Source organism: Pseudorca crassidens, chromosome 2 (genome assembly GCF_039906515.1).
Source record: "Pseudorca crassidens isolate mPseCra1 chromosome 2, mPseCra1.hap1, whole genome shotgun sequence".
NCBI classification, from domain to species: Eukaryota; Metazoa; Chordata; class Mammalia; order Artiodactyla; family Delphinidae; genus Pseudorca; species Pseudorca crassidens.
Genome location: NC_090297.1, coordinates 132,296,939 through 132,318,660, shown reverse-complemented (window position 1 = coordinate 132,318,660; position 21,722 = coordinate 132,296,939). Strand labels below are relative to the sequence as shown.

Here is a 21,722-nt window from a genome sequence, read left to right as displayed (position 1 = left end):
GTATTCAGATGAGGGGCAGAATTACATGGGACACTAGAAGAGAAAAGGCTGACTCTGGGTGTGGGAATTCTGTATGAGGACCACAGTAGGAGTATAAGAGAGTTATATCTGGTAAGAATACTTGAGATATTTGGCTATGGGGGTAGGGGAGTGAAATATAAACTCTGCTTTCTATTTTTCTTATGCTTCCTCAGTAAAATCTATTAACAAACATGAACTGGATTTCTTTTGAAAAACAATGGAGAAACCAGTATTGACAGACAATCTGGTAAAGACAAGACAAAGACATTCTGCATGGTTGGTAGGAACCAGAGGAGCAAGAGGGAAGTTGAATAAAAAGCATGCCGAGCTACCCAGTGACAACCTGAGCAGTAGAAGAATTCTCCTTTCTACCAATAACTAGCTAATCCTTAGTAGGAATGACTGTCCTTCAACTTCCCTAATTTTGAAAACATTTTTCTTCCTTTTGTTCACAAGAAGAAAAATGTTAGAGATTGAATTGCGTTCTTCCAAAATGCATAGGTTGAAGCCTAAATGTCCAACATGACAGAATGTGGAGATAGGGACTTGGGGAGGTAATGAAGATTAAATGAGGTTGTAAGAGTGGGGCCCTAATCTGATAAGATTGGTGTCCTTATAAGCAGAAGAGACACCAAAGAGTTCTCTCTCTCTGCACACACAGAGGACCCAGTGAGAAGGCAGCTGTCTACAAGCCAGAAAGAGGAGCCTCTTCCTGAAACCAACCCTGCTGGCAGCTTGATCTTGGACTTCCAGCCTCCAGAACTGTGAGAAAATACATTTTGGTTATTTGAGCCACTAAGTCTGAGGTATTTTGTTATGGCAGCCCAAGCAGACTAAACACAATGTGTTGTTCCATTAAAAGAACACCCTCCCCTCACTGGTGCATATGGCTTTATATTAATTTTTCCCACTTATTCTTTTACCTGGAATGCTGTACTAGTCAGTGTTCCCTCCTCTCCTGGAAATACAACTTCATATACAAGCCTATTTAGCTGGTGGACAGGGGTGGTGTTCAAATGTGCTATGATTCCACTGTCCTTCAGTGTTGGTATCAAGTGCAACCAGAGGAGCATGTGTATGTATATGTGTGTATGTGTGTGTGTGTGTGTGTGTGTGTGTGTGTATGTATGTATGTATGTTAATTATATATATATATATATATATATATATATATATATATATGATTCGTTACAAGGCATATGCTTATGCAATGTATGAGCTGGTTTCATCATCCCGAAGTCCACAGGGCAGGCAATCAGGAAGGAAAGAGAGCAATTATAGCTCCAGCTGCTGCTTCACGCCAATGAGGTGAGTCAGCAGATCTGCAAAAATGAAGTGAGTATAGAGGTTTCAGAATGTAGAGATATTTTACTGTTTACTTTCTCCTCTACTGCTTGGAATCTTGGCTATTCAAGGAGGACTTAGTCTTCAAAGGGCTTCCACCTAATTAAGTCAGGCCCATCCACAATAATCTCTCTTTTCATTAACTCAAAATCAACTGATTTGGGAATTTAATTGCATCTGAAAAATCCCTTCACTGTAGCATCTAGCCTAGTGTTTGATCAAATGCCTGGAAGGGGGTGTATATATATTACAAAATGGTTACTCTCTCCCTTTGACACTCCAATTCTCCTGGAAGAATCTCCCTTGTAGCCCACCATGATCAGAAGCATACTAGAAAGGGAATTCTGGGGAATGTAGTTTAGCTTAGCTTAGCTGACATGTCACAAAGCCATGACAATGTTCAACACTTACATGTATCCTTCTTCACTCTCATGTCTTCATCCCACAGCGGATCTAGGGCTGGTCTGTCAAAAAAGAAAATCTTCCCTGAATTCCATGGAAAGGACCATCATCCTTTAGAAAGACACATTCTCCTCTTCTGTTCTTCCTTTAGCTGTCCTCCTTGGGTGTAAATCCCACCTGATTTCACCATGTCAGTCTTTGACTCTGTTTGCTGGAATGTCCTTGGAAGGAAGGACCTATGCTCTTATCTTTGTGGTTTACTTTGTTATAGTCCTTCCAGTTATGAACTGGAGTTGAATAAAATCTGTGTGAAGTTGGGCCAGTCACTTACTTCCCCAGGGCTCCATGAATAATCACCTCTTAGGGTTGTTCTGTAGGTCAAATGACCAAATAAATGTAAAACACTATGCTGCCTATGCAATGCACATCATAATCATTATCATCTCAATATTAGTTTTTAAATTATTTTCTCAAAGTATTTAAAGACAACCACAGAATAAGTTCTTTACCCAAACCCAGAACTCAGAATTTGTATCAGTTGGCTTGTTCCTCACCTGACCAAGAGTTATCTCCAGTTTCTAGTTACTTTAAGACATTCATTCAGAGGGGCTCTCATGGATATCAGCCCTTCACCATTTTCTCAGAGATACTGCCTATAGCACTAGCAGAAGCAACGATAAATATGATAATTCCACAAAACTTCAGTATGTGCTAAAAGATCCAATGACAGTCTGAACAGCAGGAGAGAAAGTTTCTTCCTACCAGTTAATGGGAAGCCAAGTCTAATTTGCCCCCTGCACAGCATTTTTGAACCTGTCAGGGAAAAAGAAACCAGTGAACGTTCATCTTGTCACTAGTCTTCTTGGGGACTGCTCTCTAACGCAAATGAAAATAGCATTCATTAGAGTGAAAAATAGAAAGCCTGTGTCAGCTCTCTCTGTTCTCCTCTTGACTAGAAGTCAAGTCCATCCTTGTCAGCGAAGAGGTGGCTCCGAAAGCCCACTGGACCTATATGCTCATCTCCTGAACCTGGAGAATGAATATTCCCTTAAACTCTTTAGAAGAGTTTAGAGTGTTATTAGTTCTCCCGTGACTTATGAGTCAAGGGAACATTATAAACATAAAAAGAGTTCCACTGTTTCAAAGTCCTAAATATGAGAAAATCCTCTAGAAGCCAAGGTAAATTCCAACTAAATAAGATAGGACTTCTGAGATAATTGTCATTTTCTGGCTCCCCGATCACTTAGAATAATAATACAAACCTTTGTACAATCTAGCGTTAGTGTATTTCTTGCTAAAACAAACACAAACAAAAATAAAACAAACCCACAAACCCCTTGCCAGTAATATTTACTAATACTTCAGTATTGTTACATTTCCTCACATCTGGCACTTTGCTTACAATTAGTGATGGGGCCACTAATATAAGACTACGAGGTTAAAAATATAGATTATAGCTTATTCATTCAGCAGTTTCTTCATTCAGTGTATATTTAGTAAACCTACCATGTGCCTGGAACATTGCCAGGCAAAACTACTTACGTCCTAGAAATTTTGCCTTCCATGAAAGTAATCATATATTTATGGCAATTTTATATAGAAACTTTATACTATCAATTTCTAGTTTATTGATGATGCACCTAATCAGAAAGAACAACCTCTTATGGAACATTTCTCACAAATTATGGTAATCTAATTCTCATCTTATCCTCGTACCTTGATTAAAATTACCTCCTTTCTTTGTTATGAACTCTGAATGCAATCGTGGTTCTGCTCTTCTGAACTGGTGTGTCACTTTGGAGCCTTTTTGCAAAAGCAGACCCTTGGGGGGCTCTGGGGCTGCCAGAGATCCAGGGACTTTTTTTCCTTCATCCCCCTTATTATTGGTCTATTCACCCTGTTTGGAGTTTAGAGCTAGGTGCTCAGCTCAGGAGTAACTAGATGCCCTGTCTGCCCTCTTCTGCGCTGACTGACCCCCATCTCATAGTGAAGAAGAGGTGATGTGACATAATGGACAAAAGTCAAGGGATTTATTGATCTGAGGTCTGAGACATTCTCCTCATATCTCTGGGGATCTTCTGAGGTCCTGTTCTTCATAGGATGTCAGTTAGAGTCTGGGACTGCTCTGAGAAGGCCTGGAGCACGTGGCTTACTCCACTTGTAATGTAGGCACTGGGGGTACTTAGATCTCACTCCTCGGGAATGGCACAGAGCATAGGGGTTAAGGAAAGATAGAATCCTCGGTCCTGATTGTGTCTCTAGCTGTTTATTACCAGCAGCCTGACTTCTTTTGAATTAGAGGGACAAATTTCATTTGTCTTTTAAATCTCTGCATCTCAGCTCTATTCTTCCTGACATCCCCATGTGTTCACTCCTATAGGCTAGGCTGACATAGAAAGGATGAGAAAAGTCATGTAACAGAGCCTCAAGACCACTTCCCCTGAAATGACAATAGTTTTTTTCTGAGATATATCTATATATACACATTATATATATCTATATCTATATCTATATCTATATCTATATAATGTACTTCCCCCTACCTTGGGAAGTCCTTCAATTTTCTGTCTTTCTGATCAGTTCCTTATTTGCAATCAGTGACTCAGGTTGCCTGTAGTAACAGCTTTAGCTTAAACATATCATCAGACATACCTTCTCCTTTCAAGATTTGTTGCCCATAAGCTTGTATCTCTCACCACAGAACATTTTCCAACAACATTTATAGCCAGGAGACTTAATGAGTCTTAATAAATGGGAGACAAAGTATTCAATACTTTTGTCAGATCAAACTGTCATGATAGGGACATGTTATTGGGCCCAAATGTTTATTATAGGATTATCTCTCAATTTGTGTGTGTCTATACATACACACACACACACACACACACACGGATAAGTACATATGATATATATGTATATGAATATGTACATATATATAATAATATCAATACATAAGACAATTCAATATTGCTTTTGCCAGTCTTATGTATTGCTTTTAGACACAGTATGGACATTATAGACATATGCCAGTTCATAAGATATTAGGATGAAAAAATAAAAATTAAGGTAAAATAGGAAAAGATAATCAAATTGTATTTATCTTGCTGTATATTTTCTCCATGTGTAGAGCATGAACCCAGCCAGTAGTTTTCTTAGGCTACCTGGACATCATTATGTATGTCATTTAGGCCCATTTGTGTATTAAATCAGAATATTCCATACTATCATCTATTTAAGCCTCTGGGCTACTCAGGGCCAAGGAAATTCAGGGTAAGAAGGATAAGAATTTCCTGAAATTCAGAAAAGTCTACTGTAAAGGCATTGTGACCCTAGACCACTCCTCTCAGGAAAGAAAGATCAAAGAAAACACCCCCAAATTCAGTATATTCTAATTTGGAACACCACTTACAATTGGATATAGAATTTTCCATTTTCAAAGGCCATACAGCTCTACCTTAAATAGGTTTCATATATATTCATATGTATATTCATATATATATGATTATATATATATGATTCACAGGCAGAATGTTTCTAAGACAATGAGTCACAATGGGTAAAACCTCTATAAACTTTACATCTCACACTAGTTCTAGGAAAGTCTAAGAATGACTTTGAACTACCTAAGAGCCTTATAGGTCAAGTGTAGTTGGGTTGAACTCAAAATCTCATGAGAACAAAACCTCCTATGATTTGCTTTGTGCCTGGTCCTTGTCCTGGTAGGACAATCTAAGACAGATGGTCATAGATATTTCTAGATCCAGAGGGAGCCCTTTGACATCGTTAGTACCTTTCCAACTGCAGTTTCACTCACAAACCCTCTTAGATAGCATAGACTCTTCCTAGAACTGTGGTTAAAAATTCCAGGGAAACCACGTAGAATGTGGATGAGGATTATTCCTGTTAAAATATAAATGTAGTGTCTTCATGACTTTTAAAAACCTTTAAAGTTATATGGATATTAATTTTTAAATGCAAAGTGCTATGAAGCATGAAGGAGAAATCCCAAGGAAAAAATGATCTCCGGATTGAAGGAGGAGTTGAGAGGCAGTGTTACTGCTTCCCTTTGGACAGAGAGACAGAGTTACAAAAGCATACTTGAATGTATAGTGAATGCAGAAAGAAAGGAATGCAAAAACCAAAAGATATGTTTGAATAGAATGACACAGCAAGCAATAACTGAAATGGTGCCTGGATTGTGTAGAAGCTAAATACAGTCTGCATGAGGACTCCTGTCACAGGTTGAAGAAACAAGACAGACAAGTCAAAATGTCCCAGATAAGAACCAGGTTCACATGCTAGTCTGGGAAGCCCCAATGTTATCAGCATACTAATCAGGAGCTGGCTGGTGAATTAATGAAGCGGAGGAAAAGAGATCCCTGAAGGCGTATTATTTGTTGAGCTATTAACCAATATTAGCAACAGAGCTATTCCATGCTTTAACACCTGAACGTGTAGAAAACATTAACTTCCTTTGTAGAAAACATTAACTTCATTAATTGATTCAACAGATACTTATTAAGGACTTGCTATGTGCAAGGCTTATTATAGGTGCTGGAAACACAACAAAGATTAAGCCCTTGTCCCATAGAATTTTCATCATATAGGGAAGATTTAACACAATACATCAATAAATATGTAAGAATATATGCTGTCATTAGCACAATAAGGACAACATACAGGGAGCTATGATTGAGAAAAATGAGTAGAGATGGGCTTACTTGATAGAGTGGTTTGGGAAGGCCTCCCTGGGAGAACTGAAAAGTAAAGAATCAGTCATAAAAAGAGTTGTGGGGAGGGAGTTCCAACTTGTGAAGGCAAAGGAGACAGCAGGCCCAGAGGGTGAGACAGCTTGGTATGTTCTAGAAACTAATAGCAGGCAGCCTGGTGGGAGACATGGTATTATTGAAGTGTGAGGGAACTGTAGCCAGCTGGAGATCAAAATGGGAGCTTTAGGGGAAATCCCTGGTGGTCCAGTGGTTAAGACTCTGAACTTCCACTGCAGGGGGCATGGGTTCGATCCCTGGTCAGGGAACTGAGATCCCACATGTCATGCGGTGCAGCCAAAAAAAAAAAACAAAAAAAAACAAACAAAATGGGAGCTTTATTGCTGAAAAAAGCCAGATCAGAGGGTGTGGCCTAGCTCTCTGGGTAAGTGGTTTGTTAATACACCTAAGAAATAAACTTGCCCACCCAGGCCTGCTTGGAAGATACCAGCTTCCCCAGCTGCACCTGGACCTGCAGTTTACCCCATGGAGAAACAGAGGATGAGTCTTGCCAGTGAGTAGGCTGCCACCCCAAAAAGAGAAAAAAGAAGGGGCTGGACCACGTGACTCAATTCCTTCTCCCAAACCCACCAGAAAAGAAGTCGTTCTTCTTCCTGTGGGCCGCAGAGGCCAGGAGGCTGATTCAAATGGTGGTCCATCCATTTGGAAACTTGAAGCCAAATAAGGTTTTTCCTCCACAACAGCTACTTAGTTTTGTGCCTAACTGTGTGTTTGGACTAGAGAAGGCAGAAAGGAAGGAATAAGATACCTCAGTAAAATGGAAAAGACTGTGGCTTTTGATGGGTGAAACCCCTCACAATCCTCACCAACATTTTTTCCCTTTGGATGGTGTCAGCCAACAGCACCCATCAGAGGTCATGGCAGAGATGGGTAAGGTAGAGCTCTGTTTTGGTTTTAATCCAGTTATGGCTAAACCGGATGTACAAGGGGAAATGCCGTCCATCAGTATTTAAGTTAGGCTAATGTTGTAGCTGATACCTATGTCTTTGAACTCCTGCTATTGTGGTTCTATGCATGCAGGTATGTGCCTGGCCAGCATGCATTCCCTGTCCCTCCCTTAGTGGGTAAACCTCACTGGCTGCTTTTATATCTATCCATAGTGTCTCATTCCGTTATAGAAATTCCATTTTTGCTGTTTGACTTACTGATTAATAAGGTTAAGAAGAGAGCTATTCCACCTTGTTGGGTTCAGGCCAATGAGAAAAGTTACCTCTTCCATATTTCATTCAAAACCTCTATCCTCCTTCCCAAATATTGTGGCTGCTGGGAAGCAACCTGCCCAGAGGGGAAAAATCCTAGTTAGAGTGAAAAGAGCCCTTCGTCCTTTGGGAAAGCAGACCGGGCTCACTCTGATTCACATGCAGTGAAATCCTGCTTATCCCAGTGTTTCCTGTTGTGTCCCCTAGGATCCATTAGCAGTAAATTTCTTGGCATTTGTGGCCGGCAGAAATGAGATCAGCCAGGCCCAACATGCTCCAGTCCACTGAGGGTTGAATTTCAGCTCAGGGTTGCACTTCCCAGTAACTGGTTGGGAGCAGCGTTCTCCCTAAAGGAGCTGTGGTAGTCCAGTCAAAAGTGACCCTTTAGTGTCCATTGGATATTGCCCTCAGTAAGACAATTATTGTTCTTTTTTTAAAAAAAATATTTGATTTTGACAAGATGTGCATAATTCAAAAAGCTCAAATGGTTCTATGAGGTTTACAATGAAATCCTCAGTGCCTTGCCCCAGCCCCAGATTCTTACTTCCCAGAGGCAATCACTTTCAGTTATTTAATCCTTCCTTTGGTGGTTACCTCAATAATTTTAAATAACATGCTTACACTGCTAGTTTTTCAATAGTAGGCATAATCTATCGATTTTTCTACTACGAAAAATTGAGATTTGACTCTCTGATGCATACATACACATACACATGTGCACGCACACATCCACTCACACATGCACACATGGGCACATACACACATGCACACACATACACCCTTCTTCCCTTCGTTCTCCTACTACAGTTATATCACGATTTTTCATGGGATCAACTTGCATTGTTTACCTACTGTGAGGTTATAAATAAGATGCTTATACTGCTGAGTCATACAGAGCACTAGGATTTTTATTTTCTTGTGCAATTATTCTCCTGAAGTGAATACTTTGCCTAAATTATCTTTTCAACCAGCTATACATGCAGCTATCTTTAATTCATCCCCAAAGCAGACCTCCTCTCAAATGCTTCAAAACACATAGGGTAATCTCTCGTTACTCCTTTTCTTGGAAGCATCCGCCCTGGAGCCCTCATCCTCTCCTGCCATTAGATGGTTGCTCACTGTGTCTGCTTCCAGTTACCCTCCTGGCAACTTCTTTAACCTACAGTATACACAGGAGTTACACTTTGCTATGTGTTGGGGCCCCTGGTTGCCTAGATCCCTTTTTCCCCTTTCTAGGTTTACTCTTAGATCTAACCAGTAGCTTTCCAAAAAGGGTACATGAATTGGAGATACATTTTGGATAACTTTTATATCTGAAAAAAACCATTATTCTATTCTAAGAGATTGAGCACAGAAATAGTTTTTCCTCCACAACTTGAAGTCATCTGTCCATTTCCTTCTAGTTTCCTACGTGACTACTGAAAAATCTAAGATTGGTTTTATCTGAATTTTTAATATTTAATCTATTTTTTTCTCTATTGAAAGCATTTAAGATTTTATCATTTTCCCAGAAACCCTGGAATTTCATAATACTGTGTCTGTATGTCCTTTTTCATTCTAGTAGGTACTCTCATTCTAGAAACTCAGGACTTTCAGTTCTGGGAAATTGTCTCAAATTACTTCTCTAATAATTTCCTCCTCTCACATTCTCTTTTCTTTTTCTGGAACACCAATCTTGTCTTTTTTTCCGGATGGAACTACTGGGTTGATCCTATTGATTTGGGGGCAGGGGAGTGGGTTATTTTGTTTGTTTGTTTTTACATATTCTTTCCTATTCTTTCTCATTCTCTCCCCATGTGTTCTGCTTTCCGGAAGATTTCCTCAACTTCATTTTTCAGTAATGAATGTTTCATTTCTGTAATTGTAGTTTTAAACCCCAGTAATTCTTTTCTGTTCTCTGAATGTTCCTTTTTATGGCCTCTTACAGCAGCATAGTTTGCATGATGGTTGAGCTTATAAACTGAACAAGCAGATTGCCTGGGTGCAAACTGCAGCTCAACTGCTTAACCAGCTGTGTTAACATTTGACAACATACCTACACCCTCTGTGTCTCAGTTTCCTCAACTGTAAAATGGGGACAGTAACAGCACCCACTTCATGCAGGGTTATTGTGAGGACTCAGTAAGTTACTCTGAAAGCACTTGCCTCGCATATAGTAAGTGCTCAGTACATGTCAGCTCTTATTATTATGTATGTTATCTCTTCTTTCATCTTTCTGAAAATATTAATTACAGGGTTTTTTTGTTCTTGAAAATCTCTTTTTGTTTCCTGCTTCGTCTCTGCATTCTTTTTTTTTTTTCTGTTCATTTTAGTCTCTTTCTTTCATGAGGCTCTCCTCCAACATTTCAGGATCTTTTAAAATGCTGATTAGGGCTTTCCTGGTGGCGCAGTGGTTGGGAGTCTGCCTGCCAGTGCAGGGGAAACGGGTTCGATCCCTGGTCCGGGAGGATCCCACATGCTGCGGAGCAGCTGGGCCCGTGTGGCATGGCTGCTGAGCCTGCACTCTGGAGCCTGCGAGCCACAACTGCTGAGCCCAAGTGCTGCAGCTACTGAGGCCTGTGTGCCTAGAGCCCGTGCTCTGCAGCGGGAGAGGCCACCTCAATGAGAAGCCCGCGCATTGCAACGAAGAGTAGCCCCCGCTCGCCACAACTAGAGAGAGCCCGTGCGCAGCAACGAAGACCCAATGCAGCCATAATTAAGTAATTAATTAATTAATTTTTAAAAATGCTGATTAGATGCTCTGGTGTTTGCACCTGGCTTGTGCATGGGTGGGTTCCACTGTAGGTAATCTGCTGGACATTTCATTGTAGAGACCCCGAGTAGTATAGATCTTGGGCTACTTCGTCTCTTGCCGGGGGCTCTAAATCTGGCAGCCAGGGTTCTTGGAACTGAGCTGCGTAAGAGGCCCAGACCCTCCAGGGCACTCTGCCGACTTCTCTTCATCCTACTGTTTTCAGCAGGTTGCCTCTGCTGGGCTTCATGTCCCTTAGCCAGGAGCCCCTTTTCAGAGACTCCACATCTGGCCTTCCACCGGGGTTGGGGCTGACAGTCACCTAGTTTTGCAGAATAACAGAGGGGATCTGGGAACCCATCTGCTTCTTACATAGACATTTAACAAATCCTTTTGTTTTTAGCCCTGCCTGCACTCCCACTTGCAAAAATATCGTTGCTTGCTATTCCTGGGCTTTTCTAGGCTTCTGGCTTACTGACCTGCTTGCTTCTGGACTTTTCTCACTGCAGGCTCTGGTTTTGCCCTTCTCTGACATGTGCTCAGTTTATTACCACTTGTTCAGGTACTCTTTCTAGAGCTAAAATTTTGTGGCCATTTTCCCCACTTAATCTTTCTTGACTCTCATGACTGTATGCAGTCTTTAAAAAGTCATCCCGTTTGTGGAGTTTCAGGAAGATGCAGAGATACGCAGCTGTGTTCATCTGCCACTCTTCACAATTGTCCTTCTCAATGCATTTCTCATGATTCTGTGTTCTGCCTAGTGGACCATAAATAATGAGGGCCACCATCCAGATAATTAATAAATAGATTACCTTGGTCTGTGAAGATGCTGCTACAAGTCATTGGTGAGGGATTTGAGCTATGAGTCTTGAGAGGGTATTTTCCTGACCAGTTGACAGGCTCTCGGTGTGTGATCAGCAGTTCACACATGTGAACTGGTTGTCAAGGCTCAGGGGAGCAGTGTGTTTTCCTGTGATGGTGATTCACTGGCTGTATGACCTTGGAAAATTACAACCTCTGATTTCAGTTCCTTCCCTTGTAAAGAAAACACACCTCTGCTTCTAAGTGTTGTGTTAGACTTAGAAATTGTAAACTGTAAAGCTCTGTACAAATAATGGGAAACATTAGATTTTCATTGCTCCCCTTTCTTGGTTCCCAAACATATCAATCTGTGCACATTTATTTTACAGCACAAACCACACTAGAAATGTTTATCTTCCTGTCTTTCTCCCACATAAGACTGACTGAGTGGCTTCTAGACAAGCATACTGGTCATGATTTACTCACCTTGGTAACAGCAAGTCCTAGCTCTGTGCATGGGACATAATAGCTGTTCACTAAAATGTTGGCTGAATAAAAAGGAGACAGAGCTATCTGAACCCATAACCTTGACCTCCTTAGTTGTAACTTCTAACCAACTACATACACTTCCATGACTGAGAAGACCCATCCTTCATTGGCTCTGAGCAGCCATAGGCTGGTTCATACCTGCTGGCATTGAATACCTGGTGGGAGACCTGAAAAATCATCCTCCTGCTAAGCCTGACTCCATATCCTATTACCCAACCCTCGAGCCATATGTTTAGAAACTTATATTTAATAAATACAGCAGCAGATCTGATTAGAGTGAGCCCAGTGATAGTAAAACTCGATCGCCAGGGAAATCGAGTTAGAATCCTGAATTGTTTTCGTGTATTGCAATGGGCAATTGGAATGCCTGTTCCATATGGTGCAGAATCTGTCTGCGGATTGCACAGCTCATTCCCCATCAGATGGTCCCATTTGGGGTCAGTGATGATGGCAGGAAACAATGTGTAGAGGCAGGTGATCCCCAGGGGGGTCCATTAGATTTCAATCATCTCCCCTCGATCACTGTTCCACTGCAGACCAACGGACTTTGGCACACTTGGGCTTGCATCCTTGCATTTTTAATTGGCACGTTGGTATTTATGATGCTGGCTCTATCCAAGGCTTCAGAAAGGCAGAGACAATGATGGGAAAAGAACAAATGCCTCATATAAAGGTTAGTGGAGGTTGTTTCCATGCTTCCAAAGGCGGGGGTCGGTTCTTTCACCTGCACCAGTTCACCTGTTTCCAGCTGTCACAGTTCTGGGGCGCATCCACAAAGCTGCCAATTCAGCCGGAGAGGAGAGGGTCGCCGGCTGCTCAGCCTCCAGAGTGACATTTTCCCTTCTCCGACCACCCTCCCATCCCCCAGAATGTACTCTCCTTCCTTCTTGAGGCTGCCTGGAGAGTTTGCCATCCTTTACCCTGGGGGGAGGAAGTGGCTTCCTCTCCCCCCGTTGAATGGAAATTGTAGAAACTTCTTTAAAGAGGTACCCCTCGGACTCACCTGTTCAGCTTATTAATAAAGCAATTCTGTAGCTTCCGTGGGTGAAATGGTCTGCTATGAGCCCGAGGTCACTCTTTGAAAAAAGGACTCCATTCAGATCTCAAGAAGAGATGCACACACCTCTCAGCACCCCTTGCTAAGGCTTTTGTGAATGCTTTTAGAGTCTATTACCGGGAGGCTGGCTTCGGCACGTTACGAGTATCAATCGGGTTCACATAGCCTTTCTCCCTGTCATAAAGGAGCATTCGTAGAATATTCAGCGGCATGGCAGAGACAGTAAGTCTGCTTCCCACCTCGGCCTCTTTCCCTTTCTTGTCCAGAGGAATCAGCTCAGTGAGGAGCATATGGGCAGTTTAGCTTTAAGTAATTGCTCTGAAACCTGGCCTCTTGAGCCTGCAGCCACTTTTCTTCTGTGTCTGTCACATGTCCTTTATGGGTTCATTCTTCTCTCTAAACATCCTTTCCATCTTGGAGTTATTTGCTCTGTTTCTTGCTCTCTTTCTGAATTTTTTCCCTAAGAATCCGCAGCCAGGAGAACTCGTACAGCGGCTGTTCAACTGTCGTGCAGACTGACTCCCTTGCTCAATGGCCAGGACACCAAGTCCTTTGCCCTCCACAGAAAGGCTGAATATCTTCTAGCTGGAGTGTACAAATGTCTTGAAGTCATAGAACTTTCTTATTTAAAAATCGAATTAAACCTCCTTGCTTGAGTGGTGGAGTCTTTCTTAATGGCCTATGTAAGGCAACAGCCAACCATTCATGTGAAAGAGGTGTGTAAAATAATGCTCATAGTCAGCAACAAGTAGATATTAGGGAAGGAAGGCTGGAAACGGGGGTTGTAATAAAATGCAGCTTTCCCATTATTGTCATTCTGGACGTAACCCCTACAAAACAAGAGGGAGGCATTTCCTTCCTGGGTGGGGGACAGCCACCACACTGACCTTACGCCTCTTTTTTTGACTTGGTCCTTGATTATGCACAGATGCGTGGTGAGGATGAGGCTGTCATCTGGAACTAGGTGAAAGGAAGAAGTCGGTAGCATTGCCTTCTACCATGTTTATCTCTTGCACTAATGCTAGAGGTACCCTGCCATAGTTGGACACAGTTATTATACTGGGCCCATCAACCATTGTCCAAGTCTTGGTCATTGCAGAAGAGCCATCTCAGAGAGATTCTTTACACATGGGCCTTGCTCTCTAGAGCGAAGCCTAGAGGCATTTCGGTATGCTCTAGGATGTTGGGTTTGTTTGGGGCCATATGCCGGTGGCTAGGAGCTAGGCAAGGCAATATCCCTTCAGGGCACCCCAATGGACCTTCCCCCGAAAGTCCTTTGGCAGGAGCAGCATGTAGTTTTATGTTTATATCCCTCTCGGCTTTCCTCTTTTGCTATCCCCAGCCTTCAGAAAGTCTTGTTTAAATACTCCCCCTGGTCTTAGCTGTGCTGCAGTGTTGGCACGACAGGATCCTGGCTCATGTTTGGTCAGAACATTAAGTAGGAGCAGTTCTATCCCCAGATGAGCAGTGGTGGCCCTAGTAATTAACAGAAGATTTCCCTTAGGCAGCATTTTCCAAAGTGGGTTGCATATAATGTGTGTTCTGTTTGGAAATTAATAAGCCTTATGGGAAAAAGAATGCCATGGTTAACCAGGATTGGGGAATGCTGGGTGAAGCATTTTAAATGAGTTGACTCCTAGCAAGACTTCTCAAGCCCTTTTAGTTTCCTGTGGTTCCTGTAACAAGTTGCCACACACCTGGTGGCTTGCATTCTCACAGTTCTGGAGCCAGGAAGTCTGAATCAGTATCACTGAGCAGGGCTCAGCGGCTGAGCTGTGTTCTATCCATGAGCTCTAGGGGAGAATCTGTTCCTTGCCTCTTTCAGCTTCTGGTGGGTGTTTACTTTTCTGGACTTGTGTTCACATCAGTCCAATCCTCAAGGGCAGCATCTTCAAACCTCTCTCTGCTCTATCTTCACAACGTCTTCTCCTCTGTGTGGGGGTGTGTGGGTGGGTGTGTGTGTGTGTGTGTGTGTGTGTGTGTGTGTGTGTGAGAGAGAGAGAGAGAGAGAGAGAGAAATCTCCCTCTGCTTCCCTCTTATGAGGACACATGTGATTGCATTTAGAGCCCACCTAAGATAATCTACTCCTCTCAAGATCTTTAATTTAATCATATCTTTTGCCATATTAGGTAATATTCAGAGGCTCCAGGGATTTGGAAATGAATATATCTTTTTGCAGTTTCACTATTTAACTCACGATAGCCTTTAATACATTACAAGTAGTGTGCATCTCTAGGATGAGGTAAGCATGAAGTGCTTCTTAAACCTCTATGATAAAACAACCCTCCTTTCAGGAAATTTTTGTAGCATTGGTTTTCTGAGGAACACACTTTGGGAAATTTCACCAAGGGAAGATGAATCTAGGGGAAAAATGAAATCCGATCAGTCCAGCTGCCCTCCTCCTTGTAGATCTGGGTTTTATTTTACTGAGGAAGATGGTGCTTTCCTTGCCTTAGGAGATACTATTATTGCACAGATAAAATATGAAAAAAATATCAGCAATTTCACAGGGACATCGAAGCCAAACTTCACAGATGATGTGTGTCTCTAGAGAACAGTTAAAATAGCATTGTATTTGGAGTTTCGAAACCTGGATTGGATTCCTGGTCCTCCTACATACAAGCTAAATGATGCTGGGGAAGTAATTAAACTTTTCTCATATATGAAATTGGGATATAACCATACCTAATTTGTTGTATCATGTGACTGCTGTGTCTAAAAGCACTTTATTAATTGTGAAAGTTTATGTAATCTAAGTAATTACTTTTATTCTGTTAGACCCAAAATTGAAAATAAAAAAATCTTGTCCTATAGGATGATGAAGATGGTGGGGGTAGATTTCTACTGGTCTTCTCTGGAGGTCAAGTTGCTTTTGCTCAGTGAGACACCATAGCAACCTGACTATGCTTTCTTATCTACTGTTATATTTCCAATACTTGGCATCCAGTATGTGCTCAATAAATGTGGGATGAATGAACTCTCTTTCCTGGATTGCTACCCCCCAGTGCCAGTTCCACAGAATCCCTTAGACTGGAAGGGTCCTTGGAGTATCATCTAGAACAATAGTTCCCCAATGCTGATCTGGGAACTGTTGAAGGCTGGCTACATGAGAATCTGCTGGAAACTCATTAAATATAGTTACCAGGCACCACCCTGGAGATTCAGATTCAGCAGATCTGAGGTGGCACCTGGGAATCTGTATTTTAACAAGTTCCCTGAGAGATGTGATACAGCTTGTCCATAAACTGATCAAGCCTTTCTCACTATCTTCATACAGAACCACTCCTAAAGCAACACACTAAATAGTCTATTTCTTTTTAAAGATCTCTATGGAATTTTTGCAACTTCCTTTGCTAGAGATGCTATTTGTACCGAGTAGTCATGTGAAACACCACCACTCAGGGCATCTTAGTTCATGCACTCACTGTGCATGAACTCACTTGTTCATTCATTTATCCATTCATACAGACATTTACTGTGCACCTACTATGTACCTGACACTGTGCTAATTTATTCCACTGCATTCCTTCTCAGGAGCTCTGTTGTCAACACAAAGCCCATGAGTTAAAGCCTTTTATTTCTCCTTTCTTTGATTTGAATAGTAGAGATATAAGAAGACTTGACTTTCTGCTTCACTGTTTGCTTTTCTCTTTTCCAGGGATTATCTTTAAAGTAAGAAGGAAGCTTTTCTTCCCTGCAATGATGAATCCTTGGATGCCTCAGATTCATGGATCAGATAGTTGGGAGTCACCTCAAAAGACCCAGTCCTCAAAAAGGTAAGAAAGCATCGTCCTCATTTCCCCATTTACAAATAAACTAAATAGAAGTCGGGAGCATTAAGTGATTTTCCCACCATCAGAATCAAGAAATATAAGGGCTTAGAGCTCCCCCTTTTATTTCTTAAAACAATGTTTATTCAGAACTTTTTATTCTAAAATAATGTATGTGAAAGCAATATTCTCCCACTTAAAAAATACCTCCTTTCATATATTCATCTGGCTGGCTTGGGGAATGGACCTTTTCTTCTTCTTCAGGGTCCATAATTACTTATTGACATCTTCTGGTATTCTCCAGTGTTGGCTTATAAATAACTATCACATGCCCCCAGACTGAGTCAGCCTATGTCTATTAAATGGTGGATGAGTAAAATGTTAGATGTACTTTATTTTCCTGGGCTACGACGGGACCTTGAGTTTTTTTCAGAGTCTCTCTAACCCTGGAGGGTGACAGTGCCTCCCCACCAACGCTGCTCCTCCTGTCTTTACTATGTCTCTGTTCCAAGGATGCTCTGTCCATTTGTCACCAGCAGTCTCCAAATGTGACGGGAAGGCAGGTCTCCAGGCAGTTCTGGAAGCTGTCAGGGGCTCTGCTGGAGTCGGGGTGCAGCAGCCGGGAGCCCTGCTATCCCTTTTCCTCTGGGTCCTCAATGGGAACTTCCCAGGGTCCAGGATGGTGCTGCCCTCCTGTGGCAGATCGCATTCTATGGGGAGCAAGGGGGTGGACCCATATCTCTGACCTGGGTGTCAGGGGATCAGGCTAATCGATGGATATTTTTCAGTTTAAACAAAGTCCTATCATATCGTATTGTGTTCTTTCTGAAGAGAGTTTCTAGACAGAGGTACTACTTTCCTTTGCTCACATCTATTCAGAAGTCAACAGGGGAACGTGCAGGCACCAAAGGCCTCAGGCCCATCAGCTGGGGACTCAAATCCTGGGATAGATTATGAAAATAGCATTATGATGGACTTCATAAGGGCAATGAGAAGCTTGAGATTTGCTGTATTTTCTGGGCCAAACAAAATTAGATACCTGGTAGCCCCAGGAAAGGGCAAGATGCTCTACTTTTTGTGTGTGCCTAACTCGCATGCACAAGAGACTTGATCGGGTGCGGGTTGTAGTTTTTATTCTTTCTATCTTCTTTTAAATTGTTGATATTTTTATATATCATTAATATCATGAATGTTCACTCCATTTTCTGGGAATGTAATCACGCGAAGTAGCCCCTTCATGCTGTTAGCCATGAAATCTGAAGTTCAGAGGATCTAAAGAAATTAACCGAATGACAACAAATAGTACCAGTTATGAAATGTATACAATTCCCACCATTTATCTCTCCTCTCCTACACTCTCACTTCACCTAGTTGGTCTGAATTACTTGAAAAATGATAAAACTGTTTTGTGTGCAAAAATATACAAAGCCTTCCTTTTCTTCCTTGACCCCAGTGCACTGTCATCTCCCATCACCTCCCTTATCCCAAGAGAGCCTAGATTAAGGAAATTTTTGCTCTATTTGCAAATCTGTGAATTCAGGACCAGCCCAGCAGCAGACCTCTCCCTTGGCCTTTGTCCCCCAGCGTGTTCACAGGGCTATTTGGATATGTCCTAAGGAGGAGCATCCTAGGAAGCTACCAGCATCGGTCACCATGGCCACCCTTCCAGGATATCTGGAGTGGAAGGACATGCTTCATGGAGTCTCAGCTTTGGATTTATTCTGATGCCGGGAAATGGGGGCTGGAAGATGAAAGTGTAGGGCAGAAGGAAGACAGATGAATGGTTGATGGGGACTGAAGTGGCAGATTGAGAGAGAGCACGAACACAATAGACAGAGCGATGGATTGATGGATTGGACCCGGAGATGTAAATAGGATAGTTTATCTAAGCTGGTTAGAGTCTCTCCTTCTTATCTATCTATCCAGCTATTTATCTATCTGCCATAAGCAGGGACCGGTAGGGCAACAGGCAGATAACATGAGTAGGATGGATTAGTGGCGGGCACAGGCGCCTCCTGGCATCCCAGACTTCAGGAAAGCAAAGGGGATTCGGGACCCGGAGGACAGATTCCAGGTGTTTCTCTGGAGAATTCCTGCCCCTCCTGTGCCTCAAATAAAAAGACAATCAGCGCCCGGACAGAGAGGGTTACTCAGGCATCTCAGTGACCGCTCACCCACCTTCCCGCTCCAGACCCTTCCTCTAACCATTTGCAGGTGTTCTGTTCTTGGACCCGGAAAGTGGGCAGCTGCCAATCTGAGGGGGGAGGCTGGGAGAGCAAAGCTTGGTGCTAGTATATATTTTTATCCCAAAGCCTTGCTTTAAATTCCAGTCAGGCTTCTAGTCTTGCAGCAACACCAGGGGAAAGGAAGAGCAGAACAAAAAGGGAAGGAAAGCTAACCAGGCTCCGGCTGTTTTGGAAAGCTGTCAGCTGTCAGGTCTGCTTAACTGACAACCCAGAGCCCTGGGAACCCAGTCCCAGGAGAGGAGAGGGCTGGCCAGGGGGTGGGGTGGGGGTTTGTGGCAGGCTGCCAACCACCTGGGGAGTGAGGTGGGGCATGTCCTCTGGTCTACTGGTCACCCAGGGGGAGAAGGGGTCTCAGGGTATAAAGGTGGCTGTGTGGGAGAGGAGTCAGGTCCTCTCAGGACATCCCTCCTCTGCTGGGATAGCAGAGGTGCCTCAGGGCTAGGGAAGGGTGGAAATGGAGGAGGCCAGGGGGAGGAGGAAGTTCAGAGATTCCCAGAGCTCACTCCAGGCACAAAGCTGCAGGGAGCCCACCTTTGGCCCCTGTCACCTTGGGACTAACAGCCTTCAGGCTAGGTAGCAGCCACTCCAGGGACAAGCTGGCCCTCCCCTTTTCTCCTCTATACACACCAGTTTCCAGGATCCCCTATCTTTCTCCTCCTCCCTTTCTTTCTGCTAGACCTAAATTCCTAGGTTTGAAATTCTGGTGAATCTCAAGATCACCTTTTCAGGGCAGACTCTTGTGTCAAGTGGGAAGACATAGCTGGGCTGCATTCCAGTTCCCGCTATGTGAAGACTATGTGACCTCGATTCCAGTCCCCACTGTTTACTATATAACCTTGATTCCAGTGCCCACTATTTACTATATAACCTTGATTCCAGTGCCCACTACTTATTATGTGACCTTCATCCTAGTCCCCACTGTTTACTCAGTGACCTTCATCCTAATTCCAACTACCTACTTATGTGTGATTTTGAGCAAATAAGCCTTATCTCTAAGAGGGAGATAATCCTTAATCCACTGATCAAACAAACTGCACATACAGAGACATTTCATAAACTATAGGAGTCTATAAGACATTATTCTTCCCTGATTTATCTTTGCTTCCCTGACAGCCCCTGGCACAAAGACTTACACGAGTAGGCACTCGATAATAGTCGAATGAACAAATAAATAAAGGGATGTAGAAGAGAAATATTTCTCTAACTTTGATTATGAAACATCTGAACCCACTGCAGATCTAGACTCAGGAACTCTGGGATGGGACCTGAGAATGTACTTTAGCTGGCTGCACATGTAGTCAGTGTTTCAAAGCTAGGAAATTTCTCCTCCAAATAGGAAAGTGGAGGGTGCATAACAGGATTTTCTGATTTTTTTTGAAGGGTGTGGACTACGTCATTGTTGAATCCCCAGTATATAGCACAGCGCCTGGAAAACAACAGATTGATATTCCCGACAAAATTTTATTTCACGAGTGTTACAATCAATGTTTTGGTAGAAAGCAGGCTTCTGGGATTTCACTAATGATTGATGCCAAAAACTCGGCCTCTGTACACCAGTGCTGAATTGAATCTCAGAGACAGAGTTTTGGATGAAGTAGAAACGAATAGCCTTATTGCCTTGCCAGGCAAAGGGGGACACAGTGGGCTTATGTGTCCCAACCCAGGGGGATTTGGTGAGGAGTTTTATAGCAGTAATTCAAGGGTAGGTTTGCTGATAAGGATCAGGGTGTGTGCAGGGCCTGCAGTCCTTTAATCTGACCTCAGGTGGTCTCCTGATAAGCTTTTTTGGTTCTCAAGGTTACTGATCTGTGACCTTCTCTCTAGAGTGAAGAATGTTTCATTAAGTAGTTGATATCTTCCATTTGTTGGGGGTTTTAGTTCTGCAGAAGAGCTCAAAGATACTGTTATGTGTATCCATTGAGGCTGAACCAGGACCCTGCCCCAAGGCTGCACTATTGTTTCTTTTTTTAAATTATTTTTTTATGTTTTTTTGTAGCAGGTTCTTATTAGTCATCCATTTTATACACATCAGTGTATACATGTCAATCCCAATCCCCCAATTCATCACACCACCACCCCCACTTTCCCCCCTTGGTGTCCATACGTTTGTTCTCTACATCTGTGTCTCAATTTCTGCCCTGCAAACCGGTTCATCTGTACCATTTTTCTAGGTTCCACATATATGCATTAATATATGATACTTGTTTTTCTCTTTCTGACTTACTTCACTCTGTATGACAGTCTCTAGATTCATCCACGTCTCTACAAATGACCCAATTTCATTCCTTTTTATGGCTGAGTAATATTCCGTTGTATATATGTACCACAACTTCTTTATCCATTCGTCTGTCGATGGGCATTCAGGTTGCTTCCATGACCTGGCTATTGTAAATAGTGCTGCAATGAGCATTGGGTTGCATGTGTCTTTTTGAATTATGGTTTTCTCTGGGTATATGCTCAGTAGTGGGATTGCTGGGTCATATGGTAATTCTATTTTTAGTTTTTTAAGGAACCTTCATACTGTTCTTCATAGTGGCTGTATCAATTTACATTCCCACCAACAGTGCACAAGGGTTCCCTTTTCTCCACACTCTCTCCAGCATTTGTTGTTTGTAGATTTTTTAATGATGCCCATTCTAACTGGTGTGAGGTGATACCTCATCAGAGTTTTGATTTGCATTTCTCTAATAGTGATGTTGAGCAGCTTTTCACGTGCTTCTTGGCCATCGGTATGTCTTCTTTGGAGAAATGTCTACTTAGGTCTTTGGCCCATTTTTGGACTGAGTTGTTTGTTTTTTTAATATTGAGCTGCAT

The 21,722-nt window shown here is 42.5% G+C and overlaps 1 long non-coding RNA gene across 1 annotated transcript in view; it reads left to right on the top strand.

Moving 5' to 3' along the window:
• The first annotated feature begins 680 nt into the window (after nt 1-680).
• LOC137211812 (uncharacterized) overlaps nt 681-21,722 on the top strand; it is a 37,560-nt gene continuing 16,518 nt past the window's right edge. The window contains exons 1-2 of the long non-coding RNA XR_010937229.1: nt 681-785; nt 16,551-16,668. This is a non-coding gene — a long non-coding RNA (uncharacterized lncRNA). The remainder of the gene's footprint in view (nt 786-16,550; nt 16,669-21,722) is intronic.